Source organism: Pseudorasbora parva, chromosome 24 (assembly GCF_024679245.1).
Source record: "Pseudorasbora parva isolate DD20220531a chromosome 24, ASM2467924v1, whole genome shotgun sequence".
NCBI classification, from domain to species: Eukaryota; Metazoa; Chordata; class Actinopteri; order Cypriniformes; family Gobionidae; genus Pseudorasbora; species Pseudorasbora parva.
The window spans coordinates 19,434,583-19,455,181 of record NC_090195.1 but is presented as its reverse complement, the minus strand read 5'-3'; the positions used below and the strand labels follow the sequence as shown (position 1 = coordinate 19,455,181).

Here is a 20,599-nt window from a genome sequence, read left to right as displayed (position 1 = left end):
GTGCGTCTAAACTATTCCCCCTTTAAAAAGCAAAATTTAGATCGTGATCTGTGGCAAGAAAGTATTATTAGTGAATATTCATTCTTTTTTTATTCTTTTATTCAGTGATAAGTTTAGTCAAACATTATTCTTCATGATACAGTTTTTAATGGCTTTTGTTTTGAACAATTATGTATTTTGTTTACACTGTAACAAGAACCACTGACTGCCCAACTAAAGGAAACACTTATCACCGTAATGGTGACCAAACTTTTTCAGTAAAACCACAAAATCAAAATCTGTTAATTCTCAATAAGAGCTTCATGTCATTTAGGGTTGAAACCAAACTCTGCAGGACAGCAGCTCACTAGGACCAAACTGAGGAAAACAATGGTATAATTGTACCCGAAGGACCAATTGTGTACCTTTAAAGGTACAGTTATATGTTTTGTTCTCCAAGGAACGAAATTGTACCTCCACTGTCCCTTTTTTTCTGAAAGTGCACTGGATGGGAAGATTATTAGAGAATAACTACATTTGAGTGAGTTCTTTACAAAAAAAAAAAAAAAAAAACCCTGCAATTTACAGCAATTTATGTTGTTTTTTATGTGTTTATCATCATGAAACCTGACATGAAGCTTTTCCATGACAAGGAAAATACTCAAGTGCAAATCTTTAGAAAGATTATTTTGTTTTCTGCAGAAAAATAAAAGCATATAAAATATAAAAGTATTCAGACCAACCTGAACGTGAGTAAAACATGAGAGCAAATGATTTTGAAACTATATTACAATGCTGGAAGTATACAAACGCATTAAGTACATACACTGAGTGGAATTTCAACTTCAAATAATCAGTTAGATGTTGAAATGTAGTGTTTAGCATGCTTGAAATTGTATACAATTAGCACAATGCTTTTACATACATGCAGTGTCGAATGCGGGACTCCAAGCAGGTGGGAATGTGGAATTATGCTGACATAATTAATGGCTTGCTAAAATAAACAACGAAAACATAATCATTTGTCCAAGCTGTGTTGATTTGCAAATGAGTTGAGGAACAAAATGGTATGTGGATTCAATCATTCAAATTCTGTTGCGGGGCGGATTAAGTTAGCACATTTCTGAATTTCCGACATGGCTGAAATGAGAAATGAAACCATGTTTTCTGTTGCAGGCAAGTGCAGGTTAGTGAGCTGTTCCAAATGTACATATTCCAAAAAGTCTAAAGAGGCAATATCTCTTCAGCATCCATTACTAAAGCATAGACAGATGCTTGGCAGGGATAACAGTCAAAATCAGCTTTGATTAAATAGAAAATAACCAGTGCATTGGCATTTCTTTCTGGATTAGCTCTTTAATCTCTTTGACACACTTACTTTGAGTGGCAGTCATTGACAATTTGAAGTATATATCACCTGCTCACAATAACCCAGGATACTTGTGCTTATGTGAGTTTCAAATCCAAAAAAGCCACATGAGATGAATATTAGAGATTTTACACATAGCAAACTTTAGCGTTTGCATATTAACATCAGAAAGTGGAACTTCCTTTTACCATCTTGTCTTACCATCATGATTTTTGGTTTCAGGCTATTTTTGTTATGTTTGTTTGTCTCTAGTGTAGTATTGAACTGTAAAAAAAACCCAAAATGCTTAATTTTTGTACGAATTGTCTGAAAACCTTTTGCTGAAATGAAGTAAAATGCTTAATGTTTTGCTAATTGTATGTTTTGGGCTTATTTTAAGACAATGAGGGCCCTATTTTAATGATCTGAGCACATGGTCTGTAGCAAATGGCACAGGTGCACTTAATGCCCGTCCGAATACACTTTTGTAGTTTAACAATCGAAAAAATGGTTGGTGTGCCAGGAGCATGGTCCAAAAGGGTTGTTCCTAGTCTCTTAATTAGTCATGGGTGTGTTTTGGGGTGTAACGTGTGCAATAAACCAATCAGAGTCTCAACTCCCAATCCGGGATTGCTATTTACATGGTGGAATTTGCAAGCAGAAAGATTGAACGCTTTTCCAGAGAGCAATCCTTTGTGTGCTGCTGTGCGTCCCTGTGTGTGTAACCCCGTTGTGCACCCGCCTATAGAAGCGTACTAGTAACGCGCCCTTTAAAGGGTCAGTTCACCCAAAAATAAAACTAGCCCATGATTTACTCACCATAAGCCATCAGAGATGTATATGACATTCTTCTTTCAGACGTATAAAATCAGAGTTATATTAAAAATGTCCTGGCTCTTCCAAGCTTTATAATGGTAGTGAACTGTTGCTCTGTTTTTGAAGTACATAAAAGTGCATCTATCCATCATATAACTGCTCCAGGGGGTTAATAAAGGTCTTCTGAAATGACTTCTGAATATCTACACTATTTTGTAAATTGAATACGGAAGGCGATCTGGCGATCACAGCTATAATGCATGGGCTATGTTTGGAATACCATACTAATTAGGGCTGGGCGATATGGCCCAAAAAAAAAATCCCCGATTTTTTCACCAAAAATTCGATTTACGATTTAAAACGATTTTTTTCCCCCCTCCTACTTAAAATCAATCTGCAGATGACAAAGAAATTGTTCAAAACAAGTTTTAACTTTATTTTGTTTAGGTAAAATTAAGTATTTGCGGCTTGGTAGAGTGTGAATAACCCCCGACTATTCCACAGTATAAATGGGCACCATATCTTTTGCAATATACAGTATACATATCAAAGGTTTATGAATTGATATGCAGATAACTTTTATTAACAACAGTAATGTGCAAAAGAAGTATAGGGAAAATGTAAATGTTATGCTCTTATTAAATATAGATTAGCATTGTTTTAGTCTCACACTGAACTTACAGACAGCTTCAGTGATTATTAAAGGAGCTCTTTACTTGTTTTCTGTGTAATTTAGTCACAATTTGAAGAAAAGTTTAGTTTTTCCTGAGACTTTGTGACTTTGTACTTTTCTCCATACATTAGGGAGTGGAAATAAATCTAATAAATCAATAAGTGCTCTTCTGCTGGTTATAGTGGTGGGCATTTAATATCTTTTTTAAATAAAAATGCTACAGAAAATATGCTAGATAAAAAAAGCTAGATAAATGGATTACACATTTTTAAAAAATAAACTAAAAAAAACATTCCACTTTTTCTTTCACAAGACCCCTTTAAACTTTTAGTTTTACAAACCATCACATTAAAAATAACATTACAATCGGATATTTAGAGCTTTGAAGTGCTGGAAATAAGTGTGAAGCTCTTGAAAACCATTGGAAAGTGCTTGAATTTCAATCTCAAAAGGTTGTACGAATCCTGAGATAAATAATAACAACAACAACATTAAATCCATGTGGTTTTACTACAGTAAATCATGGTGAATGTTGGTTATTTGTGACTGAAACCCCTGACCTTCGCTCAGCTCTGTTTGATCTGATATCTGTGGTTTATAACAGAATTCTGCGCCGATCGCTTCCACTAGATCACAGTAGCGATGGTATTAATTCTGTGGTGAATTTAAACGCTCTCTCACTGGATCACCAGCGCTGTGTATCGAGCCTGTCACGAGATTGGCCCGTGTGTGAGCTCGTGCTGCGTTCGTGTCAGTGCAGCTTTAAATGAGTAGCGCCTAGCGCGGTTCCGTTCAGACTTCAAACACACTTTGCAGCGGGGTATTGTTACGAATGACACTGTATGTTGTTAGACGCTATCCTTGTTTTTCGTGTATCTCTGTGGCAAACGCGCGCGGGGAGTGCTGAGCCATTACGGGAGCCCAGAGGGGAGCGTCGGCGGATTTTAAAGAGAAAACCGATTTTCATTCACAAAAATCGTCGTAAACTAAAAACTCGAATTAATTCATAAAATCGATTTATCGCCCAGCCCTAATACTAATCTTAATATGTCTGCAAATAATACGTTTTATAAAGCACCTTTTAGAAGCTCAAGGTCGCTGAAGTCCTTTAGAATTTGTATACTTGTCCTGTAAGGACAGAATGACCCAAATTACCAACTACATTTGCCAAAACAAATCAACAGAATTGTGAGGGGAATACTGTATTCCGTGCACTTGACTTGACTTAACATTTCCATGTGATGACCCAGAAGTAATGTCTGCTGCAACATCCTGACTGATTATATGGTTGGAGTACCAGATAAGACATTTTGGACACACTTTATATTAGGTGGCCTTAACTACTATGTACTAACATTTTAATTAATAATTTGATAAAAATCTTTTTACATTGTACTTACATTTAAAAAAAATACCTGCATGTAATGTTGACACTTTCCTTTCACCTAAACCTAGCCTTAAACTAACCCATCCCACCACACCTTTCCCTAACTACCGTTATCCCACCTCAATATCAGCAGAATTGTTTTGCAATACAATATGAACACAATAAGTACATTGTACGTATTTTTTTTATATAACTACATAGTAGTTAAGGCCACCTAATATAAAGTGGTACCGATATTTTTTAACACTAAAAATAAATAAAAATGCTAAATAATATTTCAAAGTAAAATATGACAACAGTGCAGCATACTACTGTTTAGATAGTTTCACTAGCTCTGCACCCCCCCTTGGAAAATTGCATCATCATAATCTTTTAAAAAAATCTATAACTTGCGCACCACAAAACTAGACATATATGGTATCATTTGAAAGATTAGAAGTTAGAACCTCAGCTTTCTTAATAACCCAATAACTTCTGCATTTATATTACATAGAAGAAAATAATACGGTCTGAAGTCTGAATTCGACCCCCCCCCCTTGAGAAAAGCATGCAAATAATATAAAATTTCATATTTTTATCACACAAACACACCTAAAATAGACAAGTCATATATCACATGAAAGCTGTCGGCCTCAGGAATAACGCTGAGCAGTTAATTTCACTGATCCAATAATTTACAGTAAATTTATTATCAAAAGAATCACAAAGATGGAAATGACTCCTTTGAACAAGCAAACACATGAGTCATATTCCTGTTTGGATCACAAACTCGTTGTAAAGCTACTAGCCTCAAACCCTCAGCCTGTTCCTTAGGTTGTTTGCTTCAAAATGAGACTATTTTTACATGTCTGTGAGCAAGCATGGCCAAATGACACTGTAATATGTCACCGATGTCCAGATCAAAGTCGTTAAAAAAGTCGTTAAATCGTTAGCCATGATTTTTGATGATGTCATCACATATTGCATCATGCTACAGAGAATCTCAGCTCTTTATAGACATGTGGATCATGATTCTAGACCAATCAGAGGCCGAGATCTCCCTTTACAAAGTTGAAGAGGACGGAGCCTTCTTTTCGATTTCCTAGTGGCCAGTTTATGTCAATGGAGATGAATAGGAGTTGTTAGTCACTTTGGTCAAATAAATCTCAATAACTTTTATTTGCAAGGAGATATCAAGAAAATTATTTTTTCCCCTGTTTAGTGCCAATTTATAGAATCAACAGAAACTTCCAAAAACCTTGGATCCCAAAATGATTAAAAAATATAGATTTTTAAATAACAAATTAATTAAAAATATATTAATTATTTTTTATCTATGTTTATCATAAGATTGTGAATAGATACAATATAATAAATGCAATATTTTATGCAATAAATAATGTGGGTAGGGCGCTCTTTTAAATTCAAATTTAAATTCTCTTTTTCCTAATTCTCAAAAAAAAAAATGCAAAATGTGCTGCAGAGCTGAAGTGGTTAAAAGAATAGTATTCAGTATATTCTGTGCAATAAGTATTTCATTTTTAACATGATTTGCTATTAGATGTGCTGTTCCCAAAAATCGTATATACTCTCCGAGAAGGTTCTTTTTGAAGAAAGTACATTCTCTATAGTATGAATACAATCGTGTTGTAGTACATTAGTCATGTTGTCATTGTTATGTGACCTACATCGTCAGTTGAGTCACTTCACTGCCATTCACAAAAACTCTCCCACGGCCTTAAGGGACTGTAAAGTGATGGTACAGGGATGCTGTATTTTTGTAGGCCAAAACCTAGAACCACTTAAGGTTACATCATCCTTGAGGTAATTGTTTTATTTTTAATGTTTTTAGTTTTTTTTAATTGAATGGCCTAAATAAGATAAGATCTGTGGTCTACACAAGCTCAAGATTACAGGTTTCACGTTTTATTCTACGACCTAAAATACCTAAAATATTTTATACCCCAAGTAATACCCCAACTCATGATTTTTTAAAGCTTTTATTATTCTTGAAAAAAACAATGCAGACATGTTACTAACTGGGACTACAGATGGGACTAGGACATTAAACATCATCACACCAAACAGGTATACTCATCTATGCACAAGTCCACAATTACAGAATTGTTGTGTTTCTAACCATGCTCTTGTATATTATTGTAACTCGAACTTTCAAGCAAATTGGTAATACTTTATTTTACTAGGATATTGGTTGTTTATTAGTACTTACAAAGCACATACTAATGCCTTATTCTGCATGACCTTATTCTACATTCCTTAATACATACATACCTAAACATAAATGCTACAAAATCTACCTTAACTATTAACAAGCAGTAAATTAGGAGCTTATTTAAGCAAAGGTTGTAGTTAATAGTAGTTAATGAAGTTTGTTTACAGCCTAAGAATAGATATTTACTCATGGCAATATAGTATTTAGGCCTCAAAATCCATAAAAATGTATTTAATTTGTGAAGATTTAATGATAAACAAAATTTGAATCATAAATTTGTCAGTCACAGAGCTTATTTTCTGCATTAATCCAAAAGCCAATATAAATTCCTACCAGGGTGATGTTAACTTCTGGTTTGGCCAACAAAAATATGTAATCACTGCACCACTGCATTGGATGTGCACTTCAGAATCTTTCCAGAAGTAGTAGGCCTATGTCATCTGGGTTTTGTTGACTGTTTTATGAAAACTATGAATTCAGACATACTACTCTTTTCATATAAGCCACCAAGAACGGTAAGAAATGGTTCCAGTTATATTTCCACTTGAGCCTGGTACTAACTCATCTGTGCTGAACCGTGCTGGAACTAGTGCAACTCATGGTTCTGATAATATTGCAGTTTTTGAGTCACAGATTGGGTAAAATGTGATCCGATCAGAAAATGTTTTGCTTTCCATACCTAAATCACATTTTAAGTACTTCGATACCACAGCAATAATCTATCTTTTAATAATTAAACAAGACGAGTGAACAAAATAAGAACAAATTGCAAGCATAAATACAATATAACAAAGATACAAATAAAGTATTAACAGTAGTAGTTATGTAATGATTGTAATCATTAAAGAAACTGCATGTAAGAAATGTATTTCAATTAATCATAAAATGGCCCTGATATGTCACTAGACATTAAGAAATGATGTTACTGATCACTGACAACAGTAGTCCGGCCAGGATATTGTCATTTAAAAGTTGTTGTTGCAGCCCTCAACTGATGTTGATGGCATGTTGTTTTGGCCTGAAGCTCCACCCTCCACCTATCAACCAAGCCTATCAACTAGTAGTTTCTGCATTCTTGCCAGTTCTGCTCTAGTTACTTACCACAGCTGCAGCTAAAATCATTCCTGCTGGATCCTGCAGCCAATCTGGCAACCTCGAGTCAGGGGGGAGGGGAGAGGGGATACACCTGCAGTACCAGTTTTGGCCACAATCTTACATACACTTCCTTTAAAATGTAATCATTAAATGTAAAATAACACCATAGTTTTCACTGTATAATTTATCTTTTTTAAATATGTGTTTTGTTTAATTAACATTAATGACAGACAACAGGAGGTATTTGTAGGCTGCTGTCACTTTAAGAGCAAATGCACAGATCCGATATAATGATACACATCCAACTGTTCACTCAAGACATAACGAAATGTGTTTACGAGAATACTTGCTGAAATGGGTATTTTAGCACAACGATGCGTATGTTCAAGTGCAGAGGCGATTCTAGGGTCAGAGCTTTAGGGGTGCTGAGCACCCAATGAGCCCCACTGCCACCAACTTCGAGACACACGTACCCTAGAGAAGAGAAGAGGATGACACCATTTGCTATGCGGGGATGTTTTCATTTTCCTCCTTAACACATACATTTTAAACCACAAACTACGGAGTATGTTTTGGACATTATTTAACAGTGTAAAAGACTACAATTTTAAATAACAATTTCTTACTCCAAGTTTTTACTGAAGCACCCTAAAAAAGGGCTAGCCTCGCCCCTGCCTACAAGGAAAGCAGAAAGCAGCATTTTGTCTAGCTGAGTATTCCGGCCATCTGAAACTTTTGATCCACTGTTCTTGAAAGGCTCTTTTTTGTGTGCCAAACTGAGTATGAGGGTATTGAGACAGCTTTAACTGTTTAGGACCAGTGTCCTTATCCCCTAAGTCTAAACAGCTCTTTTCTGTCTCTGCTGCTATTGCTTGGTGCTCTCTATGTTGCACTCCCTCAGTCTCTTCATTTCTTTCACTAGTCAATTCCCTCTCATCCCTTATGGACTCTCCGTTGTTTTCCTCCTCCTTTATTATGAAAAAATGTGGTGTAAAATAATGTTACAAAAAAAAAAAAAATTGTAATATAGGCTTAATGCCAATAAGTTTGTATAGGAGTACACACACATAAACAGGAGTAGTTACTGTTTTGCTTGCCACTATTCACTATATGTCAATTTATTGTTGTTGTTTCCTCGCCTGATTCTTCCTGCATGCTCTCCCTTTCTCCTTCACCATCTCCCTCTCTTTCCCTTGGAACTGACAATCATACACAAATATATTGTAGGCAGAAAAGTTGAGGTCAGTCTGTGATGTCACAAAAATGAGACCATTTACAAATTCTAAGGTTATGATCAAAAGGCACACAGAGGTGTGTCATTTTAAATGTCTTTATTATTATTATTGGGCTTAGAAACTTTTTAAATGACAAATTCATTTCACAAGAGAAGCTTGAGTTTTTTCACTCCAAACGCCAGGGCTTCATGTTTCCATGACGACTAACCAGAAAAGACGCACGTGATGTCATGTTTACATGACTCTCGATTGTTAAAATGAGTATCAAATTAACGATAAACTTTAACAGAGACACACCTACACACTACACAGGTAACGTTACGCAGTTTATTTGTCGCGCTTCTGTTTTTGTTTCACGCTCTAGCAGATAATAAACAGAACTGCATGCGTCTTGCGGAAGAAAATTGTAACCGTTACTTCTCTCCGTTTATGACTATGGACCATGCTATGGACGAGTCACCCAGGTGCTACTTCACAGCGGCGACGACCCGCCGGACTAAAATAGTCAGAGAATAAACACTTATTATAGGTGTACCACCATGGTGATTCAGGATACTGACTCCAGTACTCACCGGTATGGTTTCGAAATCGGAACAACTCTAGGTAAAAGGAAAGAAGTGTCAGACACAGCTTTCAACCGATCACAACACTAACGTTACATCACGGGTTCTCACTCTGCGTGTTTCGCGCTGGATGACGGTCGTGCTTAGCGGTGCAGTACAGAAGAGTAGTAGAAGAAGAGAAGAGGATGACACCATTTGCTATGCGGGGATGTTTTCATTTTCCTCCTTAACACATAATTAAACCACAAACTACGGAGTATGTTTTGGACATTATTTAACCGTGTAAAAGACTAACAAAAAATTTAAATAACCCAATTTCTTACTCCAAGTTTTAGGGGTGCTGAGCTCCTTTTTAGGGGTGCTGAAGCACCCCTAAAATGGGGCTAGCCTCGCCCATGTTCAAGTGGAAGGAGACCTGAAAGAGGAATCAATTCGGTGTTCGCGCCTCATTCTGTGTGGCTGTATGATCAGATAACAGTGCGGGATCAAGTTCTCTTTTGCCTCTTCTTGTGCTTGAATGGTTTAAAATCATTAAAAAATTTAATTTCAATGTGTAAATTGTCAAGAAAAACATGCAAATTCAAATATTTCACTCTGTGCTGGTTAAACTTTAGCCTAGAAATCTAGACGCACCCTAGCAGCAGCAAATCTAATCTGCTGCGAGTATTGTCTAGCAACTCTCAATACCCATCTGAGCTGTAAAAACCAAACTCTGGTCAGGCCAATCACATCGTGTATAGAGGCGGTGGGCGGGGCTTAACATAATAGTTGCACTTGCGTGCTACTAGTAAACACATAAGCTGGCGAACGGCGGTCTTTCGAATCAGCTTTGACCGCGACTCTAGTAGACTTTGAGTTTAGCGTTCCTCTGAGAAAAGAAAAAGGAATGGTACTGAAGTCATTCTTAAAAAGGAAAGCTGTGTTCGGAGTTTTGCCGACCGGATACGACGAAAGTTTAATCTGTCAACAAGCTCTGTTTCACCTTCGTTGCTCTGGTTGGTGTAGCGCTATCCTATCGCGTGCAGAGGGAGTTTGAAAGAAAACCGTTTATCCCGCCCCTCGGATTGAGCTGTCAATAATGAGTTTCCAGACCAAACATCTTGATGTGGGTCTGGCTTGTCAGGCTAGTTAAACTTAGCAATTATTACGCAAATCACATGCATGCCGAACCGTGGGGCCTGGTCCATATGAATCAACTGCGATCTGTTGCAGCCCTAGCTGGCAGAATCCGTGTAGTGACATTGCCACTCACGATCGGTCATTTGTCTGTTGCCTGGGCTACCAGTTTCTCTGTAGCTGGCTAAGTGTGCAATTTTAGCTGCATAATACAAATTAATAACAAAATGATAAGAAATATCTGATCATCCTCCATAACGCGGTTGCTCTTTACATCTCATATCATCTGTAAACTCTTGCGTTACCAAGCCCCACGGTGGAAAATGAAACCATATCTGTACCGGCTAGACCGGATTGGCACGGAATGGTTAAACAAAGAGAACGATTTTGTCCGGCGGTGAAAAAGTGTCTATACTTGCCTACTATATAGGAATATGCATGAATTTGATCAATTATAAGGATTAATGAGTACACTAGACTGACCTCATAGCTAACAGACATGAACTAAAAGCCAAAAATCATTTTGATCAAGTCATGATTTCATGGCATCTTTAAGCTTGAGATTATTCTCAAAGATTACAATGCCCACCTGTCTTTTTGATGTTCATTCGATTAGCGAACCTTATTTATATCTTGGATATATCTATATCTATATCCATTTTATAACAAAAGCTTGCAACATTTGCATCCTTTCAGTGAGATCTGCATTCTGCTTTTATCTTGTGATCAGCTCACAGTGATCACGTTGCCATCGCCTTCTAAATTTCGCTCTTTATTGAATTAATTAAATAAATAAATAAATAAACAGGAAGTGGGAGCGAACCATCTGCCTCCTCACAGTAACACTTCTACTGCAGAAAAACCTGTGCATGGCTGACAGGATGACTGGATGCGATCTCCATGGCAACGCTACAGCACTCTGGCAGGTGCTTCTACACATCATCTGGCCCTGTGTTAACAAATAGCAAGAGCTTAACAAACCAAGCGGAATAAAGACTTAACGGCTATAGCACGCGTACAGGATCACATATACTCACTTAACACTCTTGCGCACACAAACACTCTTCTTCCAGCAGGGTGGGATATTACATGTTGTGCATTCAAGCGAAAGCTTTGTGAGCTTAAACACACACACACGCGCGTACGTTGTTGAGAAACTTGATGTCTCTTGTACAACGTTCATTGCACCCTGTTAGAGGAAAGGTCAGATCGCCTGGCAACAGAATGCATCGAGCTCCAGCTGCAATTTTAATTAGGGCAAAACTGTTTCCTGCCCTGTGCTTCTTCTCCTTCCATTCACAGACGTGCGGAGCGGTCGATACATGCAGGTGAAGTGGGCACATCTTCCACCTCACTGCTTTAAAATCACATGCAAACAAATCCATACAGCCCCCCCCCACCCCCAACGAAAAACTATAGGTGAAAGGGGAAGGGGACAGTTTACTTCTTAATATTATTAGTATTATGTCTTACTAGTGTTGTTTACTTGTGCAATATCTCTGTATAATATTGATTACAGTATATAGTTTTCTTAATCCATATGCATTGTAAAAAAAAATATGATTTTATTATCTAAGCACACACTGCTGTTAAAAAGCTTGGAGTCCTTAGGATTTATTTATTTATTTATTTATTTATTTATTTATTTATTTATTTATTTATTTCAGAAATTAATACTTTTATTCAGAAATGATGCATTAAACTGATTTTAAAGGGATAGTTCACCCAAAAATGAAATTTAGCCCATTTTCTCACCTTCAAATCATTCTTCTTTCAGATGAACACAATCGGAGTTATATTAAAACATATCCAAGCTTTATAATGGCAGTGAATGGCAGCCCCAAATTTCAAGCTCAAAAAAGTGCATCCATCCATTATAAAAGTAATCCACACAGTTCCAGGGGGTCAATAAACACCTTCTGAAACGATGGGTTTGTAAAAGAAAAATATCCATATTTATAACTTTATGAAGTAAATTATATAGCTTCTGGCAGACCACCTTCTGTAATCAGCTTACGAAAAAAGCATGAACACTAAATAATGAGGGTAAGTTTCATTTTTTTATGAACTAGCCCTTAACATGACAGAAAGGAAATGTATAAATATTACAAAATAACTTTTGAACTTTCTATTTATCAATGAATCCTGAGAAAATGTATCATGGTTTCCACAAAAATATTAAGCAGCACAACTGTTTTCAACATTGATAATAATAATTCATGTTTCTTAAAGCAGCAAATCAGCATATTGGACTGATCTCATGAAATCTATGTTTTGTAAGACCGTCCTGGGTTTAAACAATAATGCTTGTTTATCAAGTTATTTCACTTAAGGATTAAGATTAAACTTTAATCTGTGCAAACATTAAACTTTGCTGAAATTAAAAACCTTGATTTGGTCTCTACACTTCATTATGGTAACTCTGCTAAACTATAATTACTAAAACTAAAACTGAAACTAAATAAATAAAAACTAAATAGAAATGTATTTGCAAAATAAAAACTAAACTAAAACTAGCAAAACCATTTGTAAAACTAACTAAAACTAAACTGAAATTTGTAGCAAAATTGAAAACGATAATAAAATAAAAACTACTTTAAAAAAGCAAAACTATAATAACCTTGGTAGACATACACGCGGAATCACACACGCGGAATCACACACGCGGAATCACACGGCGTAGACATACACGCGGAATCACACGGCGTAGACATACACGCGGAATCACACGGTGTAGACATACACGCGGAATCACACATGCGGAATCACACGGCGTAGACATACACGCGGAATCACACACGCGGAATCACGCGGAATCACACGGCGTAGACATACACGCGGAATCACACACGCGGAATCACACGGCGTAGACATACACGCGGAATCACACGGCGTAGACATACACGCGGAAACACACGGCGTAGACATACACGCGGAATCACTCGCCGTAGATATACACGCTGAGATGATGGTTCGTTTCGCCATTGACATTCACGCGGAATCACAAGGCGTAGACATAAGCCGACATAGCTAAAAATGTGTACAGATAACACGCCACTTGGCTTTAGAAAGTGCCGTGTATGTTTACGCAAAGTCATGATGTCATGTTGGAAAATTCTGCTTTTTCATCAAAGGAATACAATACATATAAATATATAAACAATTAAAGTTATTTTAAATAGTAATAACATTTCACAATATTAATGTTCACTATTTTGATCAGATAAACGCAGCCTAGGTGGCCATAAGAGTCTTCTTTCAAAGACACTGACAAATCTTACAAACCATAAACTTTACATACAAAAATGTATTATTTACGTAAAATTGCTTTATAGAAGTGTTCATACCCCATTGGACATTTGGTTTGTCTTTGAGGTTACATTTGTATGTATGGGTAGCACTTTATTTTACAGTCCTGTTCCCCCATGGACATACAATGTACAGTAATTACAATAGCTGGTAATATGTACTATGTACTAACTGGGTAACTATGTACTAACCCTGAACCTAAACCTAACCTTAACCCCAGTAGTTACCTTATATTACCAAGTATTTTCTAAGGTGTACACTGTAAGTATGTGTACCGTAAATAAACATGCCACCTTTGTATGGCGTTTAGGATATCCTAAAATAATTTTTCATCATTTATATTTATTATCTTTACAACAGTTGATAATCAAACACAATTTGCTTCTCAAATAAATATATCTTGTTTAAAAGACAGTTAAACATTTTTACTGCCATGCAAGGAATAAGAAATAGATTTTTTGCAGCCGATTATTATATTCATATTGGGTCATATAAGGTTCAATAAGCTCTATGATAAGTACAGGATTTAAAATCTTCTGAATGATCTAATGAGCCTAGAAAAAGGTGCTGGCATTAAACAAAGAGATGTAGCACTGGAAGTAAAGACAGATACAGTGGGACTAGAGATTGTTAAGGTTGGATACTAACAAAAACTAAAATCTGGAGGGGCCTGTCCAGAGGTGCGGATCAGGGCGGTTTTACGTGCCAATTCAGAGCCGTTCCTAATATTTACTGTACACAGAGATCTTTCTGTTATTAATACCATGCATGTGATGCTCCATAATGGAGGGTGAGGACAGAGAGGCCGCATAATAAAGCTGGCAGATGTTTTGTCTGACAGTGATATACTAATCTTGGCATTAAACATGATTGCTAATATCAATCACTACAGCTGTGGATTATTAGAAATTAACATAAATTATGAAAGCGTTTCAATAATCTCATTTCACTTCCATTTTACTGACATTCTACTTATCCAGCAATGGACTTGTCACTGTACAAACTAATTATGGCAGCATTCTGAGTGAAATTGAGATGTGATTGAGCACGCTTTCCAATTTCACCACGGCTTTAATTTACGTGTCCTCATTCCGGACTGCATTAATTAAAAATACGATGGCTGCGTCTATCAGTCTTTTTATGTGTTGCTCATATTAAGCTCTAATAAGGGGAGTTGTGGGGAGTTCGACATCAGCACGTTTAATTTTAGTGGTTGCGCTGTGCTGGAGGGTAGGGTGGCTCTCACGTGGGCCTGCGTTGAGCTGGACGTGGACAGGCTCCTCACTCATAACCTGTCAACATGAAGTAATCCCTCACTGCAGTTCTGCCACAGCTAGAAACAGATCGCAGGGATTGGGCAAATCGGGTAACGAACAGCTTCATCAACCAATCAGAGTCTGTTCTTTCCTGTAAGTGGATTTTTTTCCCATGTGGTAAAACACTGTGCTTTTTAAAGATGCTCTGTGCCTTCTCTAAAAGCGCACCCAAAAATGAATAATCTAATAATATATTATATTCAACTTTTGGAACACTGCAAACTATAATTTCTTAGCCTTTAAATATTTATTATTTATTTATAATAAAAATCTAGATAATTTTTTATGTTAAATACACTACCATTCAAAAGTTTGGGGTCAGTAAGATTTTATTTTATTTTTTAATAAAAGGACTGAATATTTTTTATTCAGGATGCATTAAATTGATATCAAGTGACTGTAAAGACAATTAAATTGTTTCACATTTTCAAATAAATATGTATTTTTTCACAAATGTTTTCAATATTGATAATAATAATAAAACTGATTTCATTAAAATGATTTCTGAAGGTTTATGTCACACTGAAGACTGGAGTAACGATTGCTAAACTACAAATTACATTTTGTAAATGTATTTAAATAGACAACAGATATTTACAATTGTAATAATCAATCACAATAGTTCTGTTTTACTGTATTTTTTAACAAGTAAATGCAGCCTTCTACTTCATATTATTTTACCTACATCCAGCATTTTATGTCTATTTATTGCTATTTCCTTTCCTAACTAACTGGCTCATAGTCTGTGTGCCAGCGTGTTTATATCTGCGTTCTTGCATGTGAGTAAGGGACAAATGCAGATGAAGTCATTGTTGCGATGGACGATAAACATTTGTGAACTCTATTGGCACGTAGGGCAGATGACAGCCAGGCAGTGATGGGCTACTGTATCAACTGTTACTGGCTTATGTATTTCTGTCCAGAGCTGATAAGTTGACTCCATCCTTGCCTTATTTAGTCAGCCAGAGGTCTGTGCTGCTGACACACCAGAGAGCATGAGAGAGAGAGAGAGAGAGAGAGAGAGAGAGAGAGAGAGAGAGAGAGAGAGAGAGAGAGAGAGAGAGAGAGAGAGAGAGAGAGTAGGTTGACTGAACAATTAAATGCTCCTATACTCTCTCCTTTTTCTGGTGAATGACTAATATCAACTGGAGCTGTGAAGAGGGTGATAAAAGGTGGGTGGAAAAATTGAAGGGCTCTTTTAACTCTCTCATTCTTTCATTCATAATCACTAGTATAACCAGGGGCAAGGCAGTCATTATAAATGGGGGGAGGTGGGGTTTGAATCCATAGCACATTTAGACACTTCCTGTTCTATCAGTTTATATGTTGTATGCTCAAGGTATTAATAAATAACCATGCCTTAATTGGACCCCCACAGGTTTCAAATTCCTAGGGTCATATTTCATCAAAAAAAAAAAAAAACTAAAGACAAAATAAGACACTAAACTTTTTTTTGCACTTTTAAGATTTATTTTAAAAATCGACCTTATTTTCATAAATTTCCAACCTAATTCTCATAATTGTAAAATGAAAAAAGACATTCATTTGTAAAAGACAAATGTAATAAGTATTTATTGATTATGGATGCATGTTCTGTACTGCCTTTAGAAGAAATTACAGTAATAAGAATCTAATAAAAATCACAATTGATAATAATATGAATTATATAAAAAAGAAAGAAAGAAAGAAAGAAAATTGTCAATTTATGATCCCTATACCCCCCCCCCCATTATGTATGAAAATGTTACTTTGTTTAATTATTCATTTATTTTACCTTTGATTAAAATGTGGTGAAACGTGACCATCAGTAGGTTTTCTTTTTCTTTTTCTTTTTTAGCTCTTGTTGTGTTGTGTGACTGATAATAAGGAAATGATATTCATTTGTCCATTACAAAAAGATTGATTAAACCTAATATTGGGTCCAAAGTTAAAAGTTACCCCCGCCAATGTACCAACCGAATTGTCAACAATTTCCCTGGCTAACACTGTGTCTTATCCTAAAGTGAACCTGTTATATTCTGTAGTTGACCTGACATCGAATCTATCACGTTTCCTTTCACAGTGAGGCCAAGTACGCAAGTTAACCTTTCACACCAACTCCTAAAACAGCAGATTCTGTTGACCACAGCAAGAGCCCTGCCCCTGAAGGAGAGGGTGTGTGTGTGTGGGATTATATTTACAACCCTTTAAAGAGAATACACTCTAGGGTGGAGTGAAGATACAGAGCAGTATTACTGTATCAGTCTTTAAAGCACTGATAGCCAGCCAAGATCGTAACCGTTAGCTTGCAAGCAAGCTCTAGCTCAGCTGTAACTGAATGCAAGTAATGCATAGTAAAATGGCTTTACTTTAATTTCATAGCACTGGTACTGACCCTGTCGCGTAAGCCCTGTAACCCTGACCCACTGCTCGCTGAGGGAGAGGTAACCACAGAACACAGGCCACTCCTGAGAGGGACAAATGCCAGATACTCTGCTAATGGTGCCCAGTATGTGCTATGTGGCTTATTCTATGTTAAAACACAGAAACTGAATTTGAGCAATTCTGTTCTGTTGCTTGATATCAACTATCACCTAATAATTTCTGTTGGTTTGGGCCATTAAAATGGCACAATGTCTTCCAATTCTAACTGAGAATATGTATATATATATATATATATATATATATATATATATATATATATATATATATATATATATATATATATATATATATATACTGTTCAAAAGTTCAGGGTAAGGACGTTTTTGTAATGTCTTTGAATGCTCACCAAGGCTGCATTTATTTGATCAAAAATACAGTAAAAACAGTAATATTATGATTGATTTATCATTACAATTTGAAAGAACTGATTTCTATTTTAATATATGTTAAAATGCAATTTTTTCCTGTGATGGCAAAGCACAATTTTTAGCATCATTACTCCAGTCTTCTGTGTCACATGATACTTTAGATACCATTCTAATATAATTTGGTTAAAAAAAAAATGTTTTCCTATTATTATCAATGTTGAATGTTCAATTACCTTCGTATCTTTAGTATTTAACTAAAAAACAAGATATAAAAAAAGTTTTAAAGGCGTAGTTCAACCAAAAAATGAAAATTCTGTCATCATTTACTCAAGTTGTTTCAAACCTGTATGCATTTCTTTCTTCTGCTGAACAGAAAAAGGAGATATTTTGAAGAATGTTGTTAACCAAACAGTTAATGGGCCCATTGACTTTGATAGTATTTTCACACTATGGAAGTCCATGGGGCCCATCAACTGTTTGGTCCATATCCATAGTCTTCAAAATATCTTTTGTGTTCAGCAAAAGAAAGAAAATCCATGCAGGTTTGGTACAACTTTTGTGTGAACTATCCCTTTAAGACCCAATTCTAAGAACCCTTCTTATCCGGTGGCTTCAACATTATGAGTGGGAGCACATAAGGACAGCTTTCACTATATTAAAATACTCTAATGTTTGTTTGTGTAAGAATCACCAACTTGGATAATCCTTTATTGACTCACTATTGGAACACGGCTGCAAGTAACCTCTCTAATCCACTGGTTATGCTCATACAGTGTGTATACATTCATACATAACTTGTACTGGAATTTGGTCTATTAAAGATGTTTGACAAAGCATTTGTTCGGATGGTTGATGGAAGTAACATGAGCATGTGAGTTCCCCAAGACCTGTTTAGGATGCTATGAATTTGTGTGCCTTGAATAAGTGGTTTACACAACACATCCATTAAAATGTCTGTCTAGTATGGCTCTTGGCAAGGGAACAGACATCATAATAGTGCACACGAGATGCATGACCTCATGACTGCTCCCTGCGCATCTGAACTATGGACAAATAATAGACACCGATCCTCAAAAAGGTTGCTTGTGCAACCTTTTAAAATTCATACTTCCTATAGAAGATCAAACAAAAGACATCTGTTAAAATCACCTGAACATTGCTGAACATTGTTGGTGTGAGTGACTGTGAAGCAACATTTAAAAATAGGTCTACGAAATACCGTTAATGAATGACATCTAAATAGTTGCCCTTATACACCATACGTCTGAACCATGCAGACATCACAGCTTAACAGTACAAGCAGTATCAGTCTTGGCAATGTTACAGAAACCTTAATGTGTCTGGTGCACTTGATTGCAACATTTTCAAGTCAACCTGTCAATATTGCATATGATATACTAATTCTTGATGTCTCTACAGTTGAGAGAGTCAAGTCATGTATTCTTGTTGTAATAAATTCACCCTCACGTAATTCCAAACACATTTGACTTTACATGCAATACAAAAGAGAAGTATGTACTGGCCATATAATGATAGTACATAGGGATTTCGTGGGGTTGAGCTTCAAAATGACAAAAATTAACCAATAAACTATCATGAAAGTTGTCCATGTGACTCATGTGCTATATTCCATTTCTTTTAAAGCCATATAGCTCCATAATCTGACGGATAGCTTTCTGTTCTGAATATGTGGACGTGTAACTGATATATAAAAGCTACATTGGAGGTACATTTTTATATAATTAAATTTGTATTATATAATATTATTATATTACTTTTAGACTATTATAGCATGTATTAATATTTGTAATAGGCTTTTATTTTTATTTTTATATTTTCATTTTTTATTTTATTTTATTTTAAGGCTTTTTTTAGTTTAGGCAACATTTCTAATTTTATTTTAAGTTTATATATATATATATATATATATATATATATATATATATATATATATATATATATATATATATATATTTATTATTAATAATAATTTATTATTATTGTTTTTTATTTTTTATTTAAGCTTTATATTGATTAATGGAAACTATTTTTAATAGTTTCAGCGATTGTTAACAATAAGGCCGGTTTTACACTGTATGCGCATTCACAGACGCAGAGGTGAAGCAGCAGTGCTGCGATTGTTTTGGCACCAAGTCTATTTTTGCTGAGCTGCTCACACTGAATTAAAGCCATAGAACATTGTTCTTGATCAAAATGAACCTGATTAACATGATTTTCTTTTTTCTTTTTTAACATGAAATCATGTAGTGAAGTGTTCCATGCGATTCACAAGCACCATATGACATCCAGCACTTTAAAAACAATTAATAAAATACACAAAAACAGTAGACTGGGTAAACCCAGCCTGATCTGCCGGAGATTTGACTTTGCCCGGCAACTCAGTCTGGAAACCTGTATATTCATTTCTACTGCTTCTGTTACAATTTTGCGGGAACCAATCACAGAATGGCTTATCCACCTGCCACGCTATTGGCGGGTTTAACACTATGACAGATAGAGAAGCGATGAGTCGTTGCCTGTTGATCACGCCTCTTGTGGTCTGATTGGTTGAAGGATTGCATACTATCCAATTGCATACAGTTATTTGAATAATTCTTGTTTATCACGCCTCTTGTGCAGTAAAAAATACACAGCAGACTCCCCAGACCTATGTTCAATCTTAAATTGAGCTTGGTCTGGTGATAGCCAGACAACGAAAATACATCACTGCCAGAAGTTTTTGGCCTAACTTCAAAGG

General features: G+C 35.9%; 1 protein-coding gene across 1 annotated transcript in view; it reads right to left on the bottom strand.

Moving 5' to 3' along the window:
* Positions 1 to 20,599, bottom strand: part of jph1a (junctophilin 1a) — a 66,393-nt gene that overhangs the window by 41,438 nt on the left and 4,356 nt on the right. The gene's annotated exons all lie outside the window — the stretch shown is intronic.